This window comes from Dermacentor andersoni, chromosome 2, assembly GCF_023375885.2.
Source record: "Dermacentor andersoni chromosome 2, qqDerAnde1_hic_scaffold, whole genome shotgun sequence".
NCBI classification, from domain to species: domain Eukaryota; kingdom Metazoa; phylum Arthropoda; class Arachnida; order Ixodida; family Ixodidae; genus Dermacentor; species Dermacentor andersoni.
In genome coordinates this window covers 105950970-105965576 of record NC_092815.1, presented here as the reverse complement: position 1 = coordinate 105965576, position 14607 = coordinate 105950970, and positions in this window count along the sequence as shown.

Here is a 14607-nt window from a genome sequence, read left to right as displayed (position 1 = left end):
GTTTCGTTTCGCAAAGTCGGCGACGCTGGAGTTGCCGGCATCTTATCTTCATTCCCTCTACCGTATCTGTAAGACCATGCACTTGATACTGCCGTTGGCTCTTTGCTGTATTCCTTTCTCGACTCTTTGAGCATGCCTGCCGTCAGACACGTGTTCCCGTTCACTGTGATAAAAAGAACTGCGTGTATGTTCGCTTAATTTGTTTCTTTCACCAGGGAAAAAAATGTATAGGCACAAGTACAACCGCCGTGGCTCCGTGGTTATGGCGTTGTGCTGTTCAGCACGAGGTCGCGGGCTCGAATCCCTGCCACAGCAGCCGCATTCCTACGGAGTCTTAATGCAACAAAAGCTCTTTCATTGTGTCTTTGCATATTAATGAACCCCAGGTGGTAAAAATTATTATGGCTAAATCACTATGGCCCCCCTTACAATCCACCGGGATGCTTCGAGATGTAAAAAGACCGCTACTTAAGAGGAAGCTTTAGCTGCGGGGCTTCTATCTAAATAAGTGGAAAAGCAGAAATTCTTTTTCTCGGTAGCCACTGCGGCAATTAAATTTGATGAGATTTGTTGCATTTAAAAAAGAAGTTAGAATCTAGTGACTGTTAGTAGCGAATGTTTGAGTCAGACCGCCTATTCCTTAATAAAGATTGCTGAAAAATCGCGAATTTGGAGAAAACAAAAGTATTAAGTTTACAGCTCTGTAATCCAGCAATGAAAAATGATATCACAGTTCTGTAAATTGCACCTCACGGTACATTTAAAGCGGACAAGATTTATTTATTCTGCATGGCTCTCAAATAGACCACTAATATGTGAGTAGGACTTTTGCAAAACCGACGTAAACAAGTCAGAAAATCACATAAAATAAAAATTTGTGCATCAAATTTGTCCCCTTTAGATGATCTAACGGATGCCGTTTACAGAAGTGCGACATCTGTTCTTGGTGCAAAGCTACATATTGGTAAACTTCTTTCTTCTATTTTTATCCACCTTACCAATTTCTGAAAACACCTGTTAGAAAATGCAGGCCCTAAATCAATATTCTGTTTACAACAGTCACTAGAATTTAACTTTTTCTCTTAAATGCAACAAATGTCATTAAAATCGGCCCAGTACTGTCCTCAGGAACGCATTTCTGCGGTTTGCATGTACATTCAGATATACTTGAATAGGCTGCACCGGAGTTGGACCCGAGCTAAAGCTTCCCCTTAGCTTGAGGTTCCAGTGGAACCTCAAGTTCCCAATTGGACTTCACAGGGGACGTCTAATAAGTTGATCTCTCGGTCTTGACAAAACTCTACGGGCGTAAATGGGCTCTGAGGTTTACACTGCAGCGTGCCATATCTACTCCACGAGCGGCACCTTCAAAGGGTCCCCATGCACATAAGTATGGCGGTGCGCGGCGTGGTATACCACGCCATGCTATACTGTTCTACAGTCTAACTTGACTACTACGCCATATCTCATCACTACTGCTCTATAGTTGATCAACTTGAGGTATGGCGTAAAAGGGCCCGCAGGGTGACAGTGGCGACGAAGATACAGCGCGGCCCTTTGCCCTTTCTGCGCTGTACCTCAAGCTATGCATTACCAATTAAGTCGCCAGTCTGTTCTCTACTTGTTCGTTGGCGTTATTCTTTCTTTTACTTTCTTTCTTTATCTTTCTGAACCTTTTGCAATGAAGTTACTGCAGTTTCGTTGCAAAAAAAATTGCAGTAACTTGAAACAAGGAACAAAACAAACGCTCTTCTGGCAGCTGCAACCCCTTGCATGCTCTATGCTAACATGTGACCCCTCTCTCCCGTGTTTCTACTGGCTGCGTCTTTCCATCGTATGTTTGCCACGTCCCTCCCTTGTGGACGCCCCTTAGTGTACGCGTATTGGTATCCATAGGCTACTTACGACTTGGGGGAATATACGTGTGTTGGTATTCATGACGTCCTTGAATGTACGCTTGTTTGCATACAAAGGCTGCCTACGTTTTCTTCTTATTATTTTTTAATAGAATGAACGTACACGTGTTTGTAGTCATAGGCTACCTACGCTTTCTTTATTTTTTCACTCTTACATAGAAAATGCACTAATTGAGGCTTGAGCTCTGGCTGCTTGCAAATGCACTCTTGATGAAAGCCGAACCCCGGTCGAAAAGGCGAAATTAGATGTTTGTGTTTGCTTTTTTTTACGTGCGCCTGCTGCACTTCCTTTAGTTTATTAAATAAAGGATCTCAAGAACCACTTCCCTTATATATATATATATTTATATATATATATATATATATATTACTAAGGCAGCGAATGTCTCGTTATATGTCCCTCTGACAAAGGTTCGTAGACCAGCGAAAGAAAATTAAATTATGGGGTTTTACGTGCCAAAACCACTTTCTGATTATGAGGCACGCCGTAGTGAAGGACTCCGGAAATTTCGACCACCTGGGGTTCTTTAACGTGCACCTAAATCTAAGTACGCGTGTGTTTTCCCATTTCGCCCCCATCGAAATGCGGCCGCCGTGGCCGGGATTCGATCCCGCGACCTTGTGCTCAGCAGCCTAACACCATAGCCACTGAGCAACCATGGCGGGTACCAGCCCAAGCGTCTCACGTTAAAAATGAACGTGTTTACACGAACGTCGTGTTTATTCTTTTATGCTATACCAACGGGGCCAGTGTGCTTTCTACGCCGCCGCATCTGTATATACAAGTATTTATTCATACTGCAGGTCAAGATGCTGGCCCATGCAGGAGCGACGATACAGTGCCAAAGTAATCACAATGAAAAAAAAGAAAACATAAACAATGCATGAAAAAGATGCAGATGTTACAAAGCATCTAAATGCTTGCCTCAGCCCAGTAACTACAATAGAAAGAAGAAACGCACAGATGAAATTACACGCGGCCAAAACTCTGTGCCAGACAATAGAGCAATAAACATAACAAATTATTGGAAATTTCACATAAAGATGAGAAAATAGCTATAAACTCAGCTTAAGGTTGTGCTAATTTATGAGGTCAATGGTTTTCCAACTCTTTTGTGAAGTTCCTTGATTGTAATACCTGGAGAGGGAGGAAATTCTCTTCGTCAATAGTACGCGGATAAAAACTATTCACGTGAGGTTTTGGATTAGGAAATATTGACGTAAGGAAAAGTTGTGTCTATGTCTTGTTGTTCATGCATTAAGAGGCGCTACATAATGATACAATTGACCCCCGATTTTCTCATTTATGATGCTATGTAAAAACTCGAGACGGCCAATTTTACGCCTATGTTCCACGAACTGATTTTATATATAAGCATTAGTGAGGACGCGGAATGCAGCTTTTATATTTTCCAAAGATAGATCTAACGGCCTTCCTTTGTACACGCTCCAAATTTATTATGTCCTTTTTGGTATGCGGATCCCATACAACCGCCATGTATTCGAGTTTAAATCGCAAGTATGTGTTATATGCTAGAAATTCTATATTTACCGGTGCCTTTCTAAGTTTCCTTTTCAAGAAGCATAATTTGTGCAACACTGCTGAATATTTAAGGGAAATAAGGTTAGACCAACAGAATTTGTTAGTGAATGCTAGTGACGATAAAGATAACACGGTGGAGTTCATCGCTGGTGAGTAAAGCTAGTAAAAAAGGACAGATAATTACGCACTGTTGACTACTATTGAGACCAGATCATGAGATCAATCCCGTGTCAGCGACCGGGCTACAGTATACATCTGGACAACGTTGCAGGTGATTACCAACATCATCATGAGCAAGCTTTCCTGCCGCAGTTCCCGTGGAAAAGCTACACGGGCCTCGAGCTTGCGACAGTCCCTTTAGCGAAAGGCAAGGCTTCAGTTGCTTTCTCTCGCTCGCGAACTCTTCGATTTGCTTTGCTATTTTAGCTCTCACTAATTCAAAGAACCCTTTTGGATTTAAGCGAATTGTTTTTGCCCTGAGGTGCTACTTCTGAACTGCTATAGATGTGGTCTTCACATACTAAATACATTTTTTTTTATTATTCACCAACGAGTCGTTGCACCCTTCCGTAAACCCGAAGACATTGGCACGCTATGTTGGTGCTCACGAGACTCGGAACTTCAGCCTGCAGCTAGCATTAGCACATTAGGCACGCCTTTTTCTACCTGCACCTGCATGTGTGCAAAACATTGGCTATTCGCTATAACGTTGCGTTTAGAAGAACGAAAAAGAGTTGTTACTTCAATGATCTTGCACGTTGTTCACGTTGTGTAACCAAATTTCATGGATATGTTACTGCTCTCCTCGTCGGACGCACCTCTGAAGCAAACCCTGTAGCCTGTGCCTAGTACGTGTAGTCGCGTTAGAGTGATTTGAGTTCATGTGTCTGTACAATATTTATTTTCTTTCTTTTCATTCTGTATGTCAATATTTTGAGCTAGTTAAATCACTAGATAAGTTTACCCCTCCAGGAGCCCATCGGTGCAGGTTAAGACCAGCATAAACACCACGTCTCATACGTTTCAGAGAAGCACGTCCGACACGATGCAGTAGAATGGTGTTGACCTGTCGCCATTCAGTTCCCCGCCAACGAGTTCTGAAAAAAATAATTGCAATCTCTTTCTATGTCTATCTCCCTAGATATAATTAAACGTAGCATCTTTCTTCTTCTCAATTAATCATCCTGCCTTTATCTCTGCCTTGGCATGCGGATGAATTTTTTTTTCACTCCACGCCGCGACAGACCAGACCAAAACCCATCACGCTCAGAAATACTCTACGGTTTCTACATCACGACCGCTGCCACGCTTCTTCATTGAAGCAACCCTTGCCCCCTTGCCTAATGGTATACGCGTAGCTGGCCTTCCGATATGATTCCTCCTGTCTGGCTTAACGTCATACTGAGTCGCCGCTCCCGTTTCTCGTCTTCAATTTGGTCTTTTTAAACAGTCACTCACCTGAGTCGGTTATCGTTTTCCTTATGTCATATTTAGCATAGCTGTGTTTGGAAGGCGTGGGCTTTCTTCCTTTTACGCGCGTCGAAGATGGTATCGTGCGACTGCAAGTGCTCGAAAACGTTATACGCGTGTTTTTCACGGCGCCTTGGGAGAAATAGATAACTGACATAATTTATATTTAGATAGTAATATATGGAACATAGTAGGAATTATGTGAAGGAAAATTTGAAGTGTGTGGTTTTATTATACACCGAATAAATACGGCTAATGCCTCGTTTTATTGCTAGTTTTGAGGGGTTATGTGAAATACAGTTTTCCCACTACCGTAAGAGAACCTAAAGCAGAAGCAATTCTATATTTGTAGAACATGAGACCTATGTTGTGGATGACGTATAGGGATCGCTTGAAGTGTGTACGATAATTACAACCTTTCTAGAAAATTAATTACTCAAACATTCCAGGGCTTTACAAGTGTATCGTACGAACCACGCAAGAAGTTTGCCCCTGCGTTCTATAAGAACTCAAAGCGCGGCTTAAGTTGATATTTCGAAGATATATGAGAAATCTTATGCGTTGTGCCTGTGCAAAGAGTCAAGAGCGTCAGTTATTTGCAGCTTTCGCAAAAAATTCTTTAACCAAGTGCTCGAAAACGTTACATTATCAGTGATGTTTCCCAGTGCCCTATGAGAACGGTATGTGAAAACCGGTTCGAATTCGACTGGCATGGGGACAACGTTACAAGGGATGTGTGGAGAACGTTCGACACTCCTGTAAGTAAAATCAATTTCAAAATAATTACTGAAGCCCTATTTTTCTGCCGATTTCAATAGGTTCCACGAGCCCCACAGTAGGCCTTCCCGAAGTCCTCGGGGAACTAGACGTGACACTTGCTTTTTATTTGGTGAAAATGTGCATCATGTTACGGGCAATTTGGAGCCAAAGTTCGAAGTGCGTAGGTCAAATGCAGCATTTCGAGTAAATTACTTACGCAAGCGCTCCGGACGTTAGATGTATGTTTTGCGAACGACGCAAAATTTAGCCCGCTGTCCTGAATATAAAAACTATAGCTGCCACCAATATCAAGTTTGGTGAAAACAAGTAAATACCATATTCAGTGCTCCTATGCGAACTTAAATGCGTGTGCCTCAATTACAGTCTTTTAAAAAAAGCAAATTCTTCATAGCGGACTCGAAAACGTTTAAACGTTGTACGACCGTTATCAGCTACGTTTCCCAATGTACCGGGAGAAATGTACCTCATACCCAGGGGGGGGGAGTCGTATCAATATTTACCCCAAGACCTAAATGTGGCTGGCCAGTGCTTGTGGATCCGCCATATCAACGTAACTCACGACTTCGTGCTTAGCAGCAGAACGCCAAGATCACAGAGCCATAAGTTCACGGGTGATTCCAGTGAAAATTAATATATGCGCGTTTGCGGTACACGTTTGCTGTATGTAGTTCAGCTAAGCGCATGCATGGAATTTCGGTGAGGAATGTGCTCACACGCTTAACGCTCGTTAAGACGATGAGAAAGTAAATATCTTCAACGCAGAACTTTTTTGTTGTTGTTTCAAGAAATCATTTTATTTGTCCACAGATGACGCGGTTCCTTTTTCTCCACGGAACTGGTGATCTATTGTTTCACAAATGATGAAGCAGTATGAAGTTCTTGGCCGACGTTAGCTTTCCATCTTCCGACTTCTTAAGGGATGGCTTGACGCGGGACGAGCCGAGATGTTGTGGTCAATTCACTGAGAGCATGCTGTAGATGCAGAGCTTGTCGTTTTTCTGTGACAAAAACAGGCAATGCAAAGGAAGAAAAATTACGTTATTTCTCATTTCAGAGGCCAGTCATGTCGACTAGACCAGCTGCAGCCGGTAGAATACCAGTGGCTCTTATTGCAATGTAAGCACATGGTAATACGAAACACAGACGTAACACACAAACATATAGTCAAATCTTTTATTCTCTCTGCATCATCTATATATTTGTGTGCGTATCTCATAACATTTTCGTCTCACTCAAGGTGCACTGTGGTGGCTTCTCACCCAAAAGTATTACAGGTACTACTAAAAAGTACGACTAGCCAGCCGTCCGAAATCCCGGTCTGTGCAGGAAGGACAGGACCACATTCCCACGATGAACACGTCTCACCTAACTTGTCACCCCGAACATGCTGAATCGAGAGCGCGATGTGCATTTTTGCGTCACCCTGAGATGGAACCGACCTAATCTCCAAGGATCCAGGGCGGAATTCGGGTGGAAATATTAAGGGAACGGATTTAGCATGGGTTTATGCCCTCAGACAATGTGATCAGCCATAAGTGTTTGAAGGAGAATTGTGGCAGGGGGAGCTTGATTCTTCAGCGGAGGTTTAAAAAAAAAAAAGTGCGCCAGAACTAACGCTCAACGAAAGAGCGTTGCTTGTAACTTTTCCATCTAGTTCTCCACTACACTCTGCGTACCTATTGACTAGTCGTCCAATACAATGTTAAGAAAAACCAGATAATAGGCGACGCGAGCCGTTTAACCTAGCTAAAAGCATGTTTATTTCCTGTATAGCGTTAAAAATGCAGTTTATGCTCAAGAAATAGAGAAATGGAAGAGAGTGTGATGGGGGGGGGGGGGGGGGATGTTTACCAGAAGGCCTTTTGGTTGGCTGCCTTGTTCTTGGGACAAGAAAATGGAGACAGAAAGGCGAGGAAGGAAGAGGAACGAAGGACGCGGTTTGGGCTTGAATGTAGTGGCACCGTACTGAGGTCTATTGGAAGGCTTTGTCCACGATCTCGTTTCGTCATGTTAATTGCGTGGTTAGAACTAAATGAAGAGATCCCCTTGCCACCTGTCATAATCCGTAACCAAAAATATGAATATACCACCCATAGGTGGAAGGGCTATGACAACCACTCTCCAGAAAAGCAAACCCTCTTTCCGTTTTTTCACACTGCCTGTGAATCGACCTCTATTCGCCTTCTCCCAGCTTCACCTACTGATCTCCTGCGGACAAAAACACGACTAAAATATGTCAACTGTGTGCCACTACTTGAACGGAACTGGCAACCGCCTCCGCCAATTGTCTCATTGTACAACATCTCATACCAAGCGTCACCTCTGCATAAAATGTTATCTGAGCATGCTTGGGATAGCAATTTTAGCAGCTCTTACGCCGGTCCGATGCATAGCAATAATCGGTTTGGAGAGATCACTAATTGTACGCTCTGCACTGTTATACGGAAACAGCATAGTTACGATTGCGGGCCACCAAAAGAATACTTTTGATAAACGAAAAGTTTCGCGAAGCTTTCTTTTTCGCTCACCTTTAAAAGCTCGGCACCGGCCCCCGTATCATTCATCAAACGATTATACTCATTCCTTATCCCAAGAGTACTCTTACTCAAGCACGCAAGATATTGAGCAAAAATAAAATAAAAGATATTGCGAGGATAACCCCTTCAACATATATACTCACATCCAGAGCCCGAGGTGACGGAGAGCCAATCAAACGTCATCAGCAGGGTGAGAAAATGAGCAGGCCCGAGGACCATGATTGCCTTACTAGAAGACTAGAAGGACGTCGCCGTAGTCGGTGCGGACCAACATGCAGAGGTCCCTGTCCATGGTTTTGTGTGGAGGGGCTGCGTGCGCGCCGGAACGCTGAGTATAGTTCTCGAAGGAGGGGAGCGCAATCTCTGACCGAGTGTGGGATCGCGAGCCCGTTTATATATCGGAGAGTCTTCAACCGTAGAAGCGCTACGTGATCCGATAACGCTGGGACGGAGGCGCCAATGCGAGAAGGGAGCGTGGCGCTCCACTGGGCGGCATTTGACCGTCACGTGGTTAGCTTTCATTTACTCGCGCCGCAATGTACTTAAGCGCCACGATTCGGTACATATTGTGCGTACATCGCACATGTGATGCGTGGTGCGTGGGTGAAAAGTCAAGAGCGTCAGTTATGTACAGCTTTTGCGAAAAATTCTTTAATCAAGTCTTCGAAAACGTTACGCGGCCATTATCGGCGACGTTTCCCAGTGCCCTATGCGAACAGTATGTGAAAACCGGTTCAATATTTTGTCGCTATCTCTAAGAACGCGCTGAAAGCTTGTCAGTGGAACCTGGACACTGTATTCTTGAGGCTTTTGGTTCCTGGTGTCCCTCGGCTGCTACGTTCATTGATTTATCGCTTCGCAGAGAAGTTTTCTCTTTATGTCACGAAAAATCCTGCGTTTGAGGCCTCACGCGCGCTTTTGGAGATTATGATCGCTTATTCAGCCTTTGGAAAGCAGCGCATCTTTTGTAGTGACACACTGCTACGCTCTTAGGGAAGAAAGAGGTAGCAAGTGCTTCATTTGCTAACTGTTCGTGTCGGTTACTAGCCTTATCGTAAACGTTTACTAGCGCGAGGTATATATACTAAAATTTCAGTTGGATGCTAAGCTACAGTACACATATCGTTCCGAAGCTTGGAAGGGAGTTATGTAGGCAATATGTCTGACATTTTAAGCCCTTTGACTTGCTATGATTCAGCCTTACAAGCTGCCGCAGAAATTTGCAATAATAATTAAAATAAGCTCTCAATGAAGAGCAAAGGAAATGTGGCATAGAAAAATCAGTTGAAAATAGTTCGTGCGATCAGCTCACAAACTTTCACGCTTTCAAAACGAGTACATTGCGACAGAGATGCAGGCGGCACCGATATCTTCAGTGCATTTAATAAAAAATATAATTTCAATAAAACTGCTGGAAGGCGTAGCTGGAAAACACCTTTACCTTAATTCGTTCTGTGTACTTAAATGAGGAGTGTCACCGCTACGGCGTCTCTCGTGACCTTGATATGTTTTGGTGTGGGCGTAGTTTTAGTGCGTAAAATTACATCCGTGAAACCTACAAGCAAAAGGGTTTTCATCCACCGGTCATCGCGGTGCGTGTTTCAAGGGTTCCATGATATGGCGCGAACGTTTGTGGAGTTAGCATTGTAGCATGCTAAACCCTACGTACAAGCACAAGGTCGCTACTCTATGAACGATAAAGCTATCGTAAAGTGTGAGCGAGAAATAAGAGCTGGTGCCGTATAAGTTTAAAGAAAATACCAACTTCGGCCTTAGCAGAGCTTCTCACCCCTTATTAAACTTCTCGCGAAAACATTTTCATCTGCTCGATGAGTCAGCTTCGGCGATCGCTACCGATCAGCTCCCTCTGGGTTCTTTAGCGGCGAGGATATGAGCAAAATTACGCCGCTAAACTTTCATAAACACATTCACATTTCTACTGTCAGCAACGTTCTTCAGCAATTTATTCCATTATTTTGTAGTCTCGTCAAATGACGTATATAAGTACACATCATTTAAGACACCTAGGTTATTCGATCATTCTTACGTGTTTCTGGTGAGTACTTTCACAAGAAACGGGACTCATGTAAAGTGACTTGTTAATGTTGACTTTACTTAATCATTCACTAGAGGTACACAAGAACAAAGCCCGCAAAGAAGAACGTGGACATCTGTAAATGAAAACTGCAATTGTTACCTAAACACATTGCGATTTTTTTGTTCCATCATGAGACCCACAAACAAAAGTCCCATGGTGTACGCATAGAACTTGGTGCAGAGAAATGAGACGTGAGGCAGTCACTTTGCGATTGTGAATGTTTCTTAAGCTCTCCGGAGTAATAAATATGAAACAGGATGGCTTTGTACCCCATTATTCGAATGTTGTTTAAGGTGAACAACAGTTCCTTGACTGTGTTTCCATTGAATGTACCAGTTAATATCTCTCTCCAAAACCGTCAGGAAATAATTCCGCAAGGTGATTTTGACAATTACCTAGGTGCAATATACGACGACAAACTGAGATGGTAATAGAAACTGCACGGTAAAAGAAGAAGTAAAGCTTCTTGTGGGTAGAATCCGAATTGCTCTACGTACACCGGGCTAGAAAGCTTTACGGACCACAGAATCTGAGAAAAAGCTTAATATCTCAGCAGCCTCACAATGGAGCCTGGTGTTTGCATTTCCAGCCGCTTCGAGTATATGCGAACAACATAGTGATGCACTGTTTTACTAACTATCTCTTCAGGCTGCTCAGAAATTCAGCGTTTTACGAGATCTCGGGGTCTGTAAAATAGTGTGGTCGGTAAGCGTATGGGCATGCTGACTCTGAAAATATGGTGCGTTCAAGGCGTCCGTCGTACTCGCTAGCTGTCAGCAACACTACTTAACAAAAGTCTCGCTACAATATTATTGTGCGCCCGTGCTTGTGCGTGCGTGTGTTTGTGCATGTGTGCGTGTAATAGTGTTTTCACTCTTTATGCACTCACACAGAGCTCCGTTGCGTATAGACTCCAACTCGTTGGATTTACTGCAATTCTTAACACGATAACCACAACCACAATTTTAACCACAACCATGCAGGCCCTCCGCGTGGCGCAGAGGCGTTACTGAAATAATTGAATTCCTCAAAGCAAGATGCGCCAGAAAAATCGTGAAATACAACCTACAGACGTGATAGCGTCGTATTGCAATTTGGAAACCGATACACAAACCCCCTTTTCCGGCGTTTCTACCATGCATAGAGCGGCGCGCTGCGCTCGGTTACTTGTAGCACCACCACCCAGATGGCGCTCGCCTTCGTGCATGTAGCCTTCGCCGCCAACCTTTCCCGGTAATCATTTCGGTTACGTAAGGTACAGTTGCCAGGAAGTGTGAGAAGCAGTCAGAGATCTTTGAATGCTAAACTTCGTTCCACTGTTAGAGGCGGAGCTTAGGCGTCCTCCAATTTTTTAACACTTTTTAAAAGCCAAAAGCCTCAAGTGGCTCGTTGAAATAGCTTAAACCCCATTAAGACGGCAAGTTGGGCCAGTTGGCCAGGCTTCACAGTAAGGTTCGTAACAGCGCAGCACAACACACGGACAAAAGGAATAAGGCAAAAATGACGACACGGCCAGGCCTGGAGTGCGGCCTGATCCCGGTGACCAGAACCGGTAACGCACTCTCTCACCAGAGCAGGATTGGCCACCCTGGTGCAGTACTTGGCCACAACCTCCTATATGAATACAACAATCAAACCCCGGCCCTCAGTCCCCAGCAGCCGCGAAGCAACTGACCACGGCGGCGGTCAGATCTGTGACGCTGCAGAGGGTGCTAAGAATACCTGGCTCCGGACAGGCCGCCATTGGAATCTGAACCTGGCAACGTTTAACGTTAGAACGCTATCTAGTGAGGCGAGTCTAGCAGTGTTATTGGAGGAATTAGAGGGTAGTAAATGGGATATAATAGGGCTCAGTGAGGTTAGGAGGACAAAAGAAGCATATACAGTGCTAAAAAGCGGGCATGTACTGTGCTACCGGGGCTTAGCGGAGAGACGAGAACTAGGAGTCGGATTCCTGATTAATAAGGAAATAGCTGGTAACATACAGGAATTCTATAGCATTAACGAGAGGGTGGCATGTCTTGTTGTGAAACTTAATAAGAGGTACAAAATGAAGGTTGTACAGGTCTACGCTCCTACATCTAGTCATGATGACCAGGAAGTCGAAAGCTTTTATGAAGACGTAGAATCGGCGATGGGTAAAGTCAAAACAAAATACACTATACTGATGGGCGACTTCAATGCCAGGGTAGGCAAGAAGCAGGCTGGAGACAAGTCAGTGGGGGAATATGGCATAGGCTCTAGGAATAGCAGAGGAGAATTATTAGTAGAGTTTGCAGAACAGAATAATATGCGTATAATGAATACCTTTTTCCGCAAGCGGGTTAGCCGAAAGTGGACGTGGAGGAGCCCGAATGGTGAGACTAGAAATGAAATCGACTTCATACTCTGCGCGAACCCTGGCATCATTCAAGATGTAGACGTGGTCGGCAAGGTACGCTGCAGTGACCACAGGATGGTAAGAACTCGAATTAGCCTAGACTTGAGGAGGGAACGAAAGAAACTGGTACACAAGAAGCCAATCAATGAGTTAGCGGTAAGAGGGAAACTAGAGGAATTCCGGATCAAACTACAGAACAGGTATTCGGCTTTAACTCAGGAAGAGGACCTTAGTGTTGAAGCAATGAACGACAATCTCATGGGCATCATTAAGGAGTGCGCAATAGAAGTCGGTGGTAACGCCGTTAGACAGGAAACCAGTAAGCTATCGCAGGAGACGAAAGATCTGATCAAGAAACGCCAATGTATGAAAGCCTCTAATCCTACAGCTAGAATAGAACTGGCAGAACTTTCTAAGTTAATCAACAAGCGTAAGACAGCGGACATCAGGAACTATAATATGGATAGAATTGAACAGGCTCTCAGGAACGGAGGAAGCCTAAAAACAGTGAAGAAGAAACTAGGAATAGGCAAGAATCAGATGTGTGCGTTAAGAGACAAAGCCGGCAATATCGTTACTAATATGGACGAGATAGTTCAAGTGGCTGAGGAGTTCTATAGAGATTTATACAGTACCAGTGGCACCCACGACGATAGTGGAAGAGAGAATAGGCTAGAGGAATTCGAAATCCCACAGGTAACGCCAGAAGAAGTAAAGAAAGCCTTAGGAGCTATGCAAAGGGGGAAGGCAGCTGGGGAGGATCAGGTAACAGCAGATTTGTTGAAGGATGGTGGTCAGATTGTTCTAGAGAAACTGGCCACCCTGTATACGCAATGCCTCATAACCTCGAGCGTACCGGAATCTTGGAAGAACGCTAACATAATCCTAATCCATAAGAAAGGGGACGCCAAAGACTTGAAAAATTATAGACCGATCAGCTTACTGTCCGTTGCCTACAAAGTATTTACTAAGGTAATCGCAAATAGAATCAGGAACACCTTAGACTTCTGTCAGCCAAAGGACCAGGCAGGATTCCGTAAAGGCTACTCAACAATAGACCATATTCACACTATCAATCAAGTGATAGAGAAATGTGCAGAATATAACCAACCCTTATATATAGCTTTCATTGATTACGAGAAAGCGTTTGATTCAGTCGAAACCTCAGCAGTCATGGAGGCATTACGGAATCAGGGTGTAGATGAGCCATATGTAAAAATACTGGAAGATATCTATAGCGGCTCCACAGCCACCGTAGTCCTCCACAAAGAAAGCAACAAAATCCCTATAAAGAAAGGCGTCAGACAGGGAGATACGATATCTCCAATGCTATTCACAGCATGTTTACAGGAGGTATTCAGAGGCCTGGAGTGGGAAGAATTGGGGATAAAAGTTGATGGAGAATACCTTAGCAACTTGCGATTCGCTGATGATATTGCCTTGCTTAGTAACTCAGGAGACCAATTGCAATGCATGCTCACTGACCTGGAGAGGCAAAGCAGAAGGGTGGGTCTGAAAATTAATCTGCAGAAAACTAAAGTACTGTTTAACAGTCTCGGAAGAGAACAGCAGTTTACGATAGGTTGCGAAACACTGGAAGTGGTAAGGGAATACATCTACTTAGGGCAGGTAGTGACCACGGATCCGGATCATGAGACTGAAATAACCAGAAGAATAAGAATGGGTTGGGGTGCGTTTGGCAGGCATTCTCAAATCATGAACAGTAGGTTGCCACTATCCCTCAAAAGGAAAGTGTACAACAGCTGTGTGTTACCAGTACTCACATATGGGGCAGAAACCTGGAGGCTTACGAAAAGGGTTCTGCTGAAATTGAGAACGACGCAACGAGCTATGGAAAGAAGAATGATGGGTGTAACGTTAAG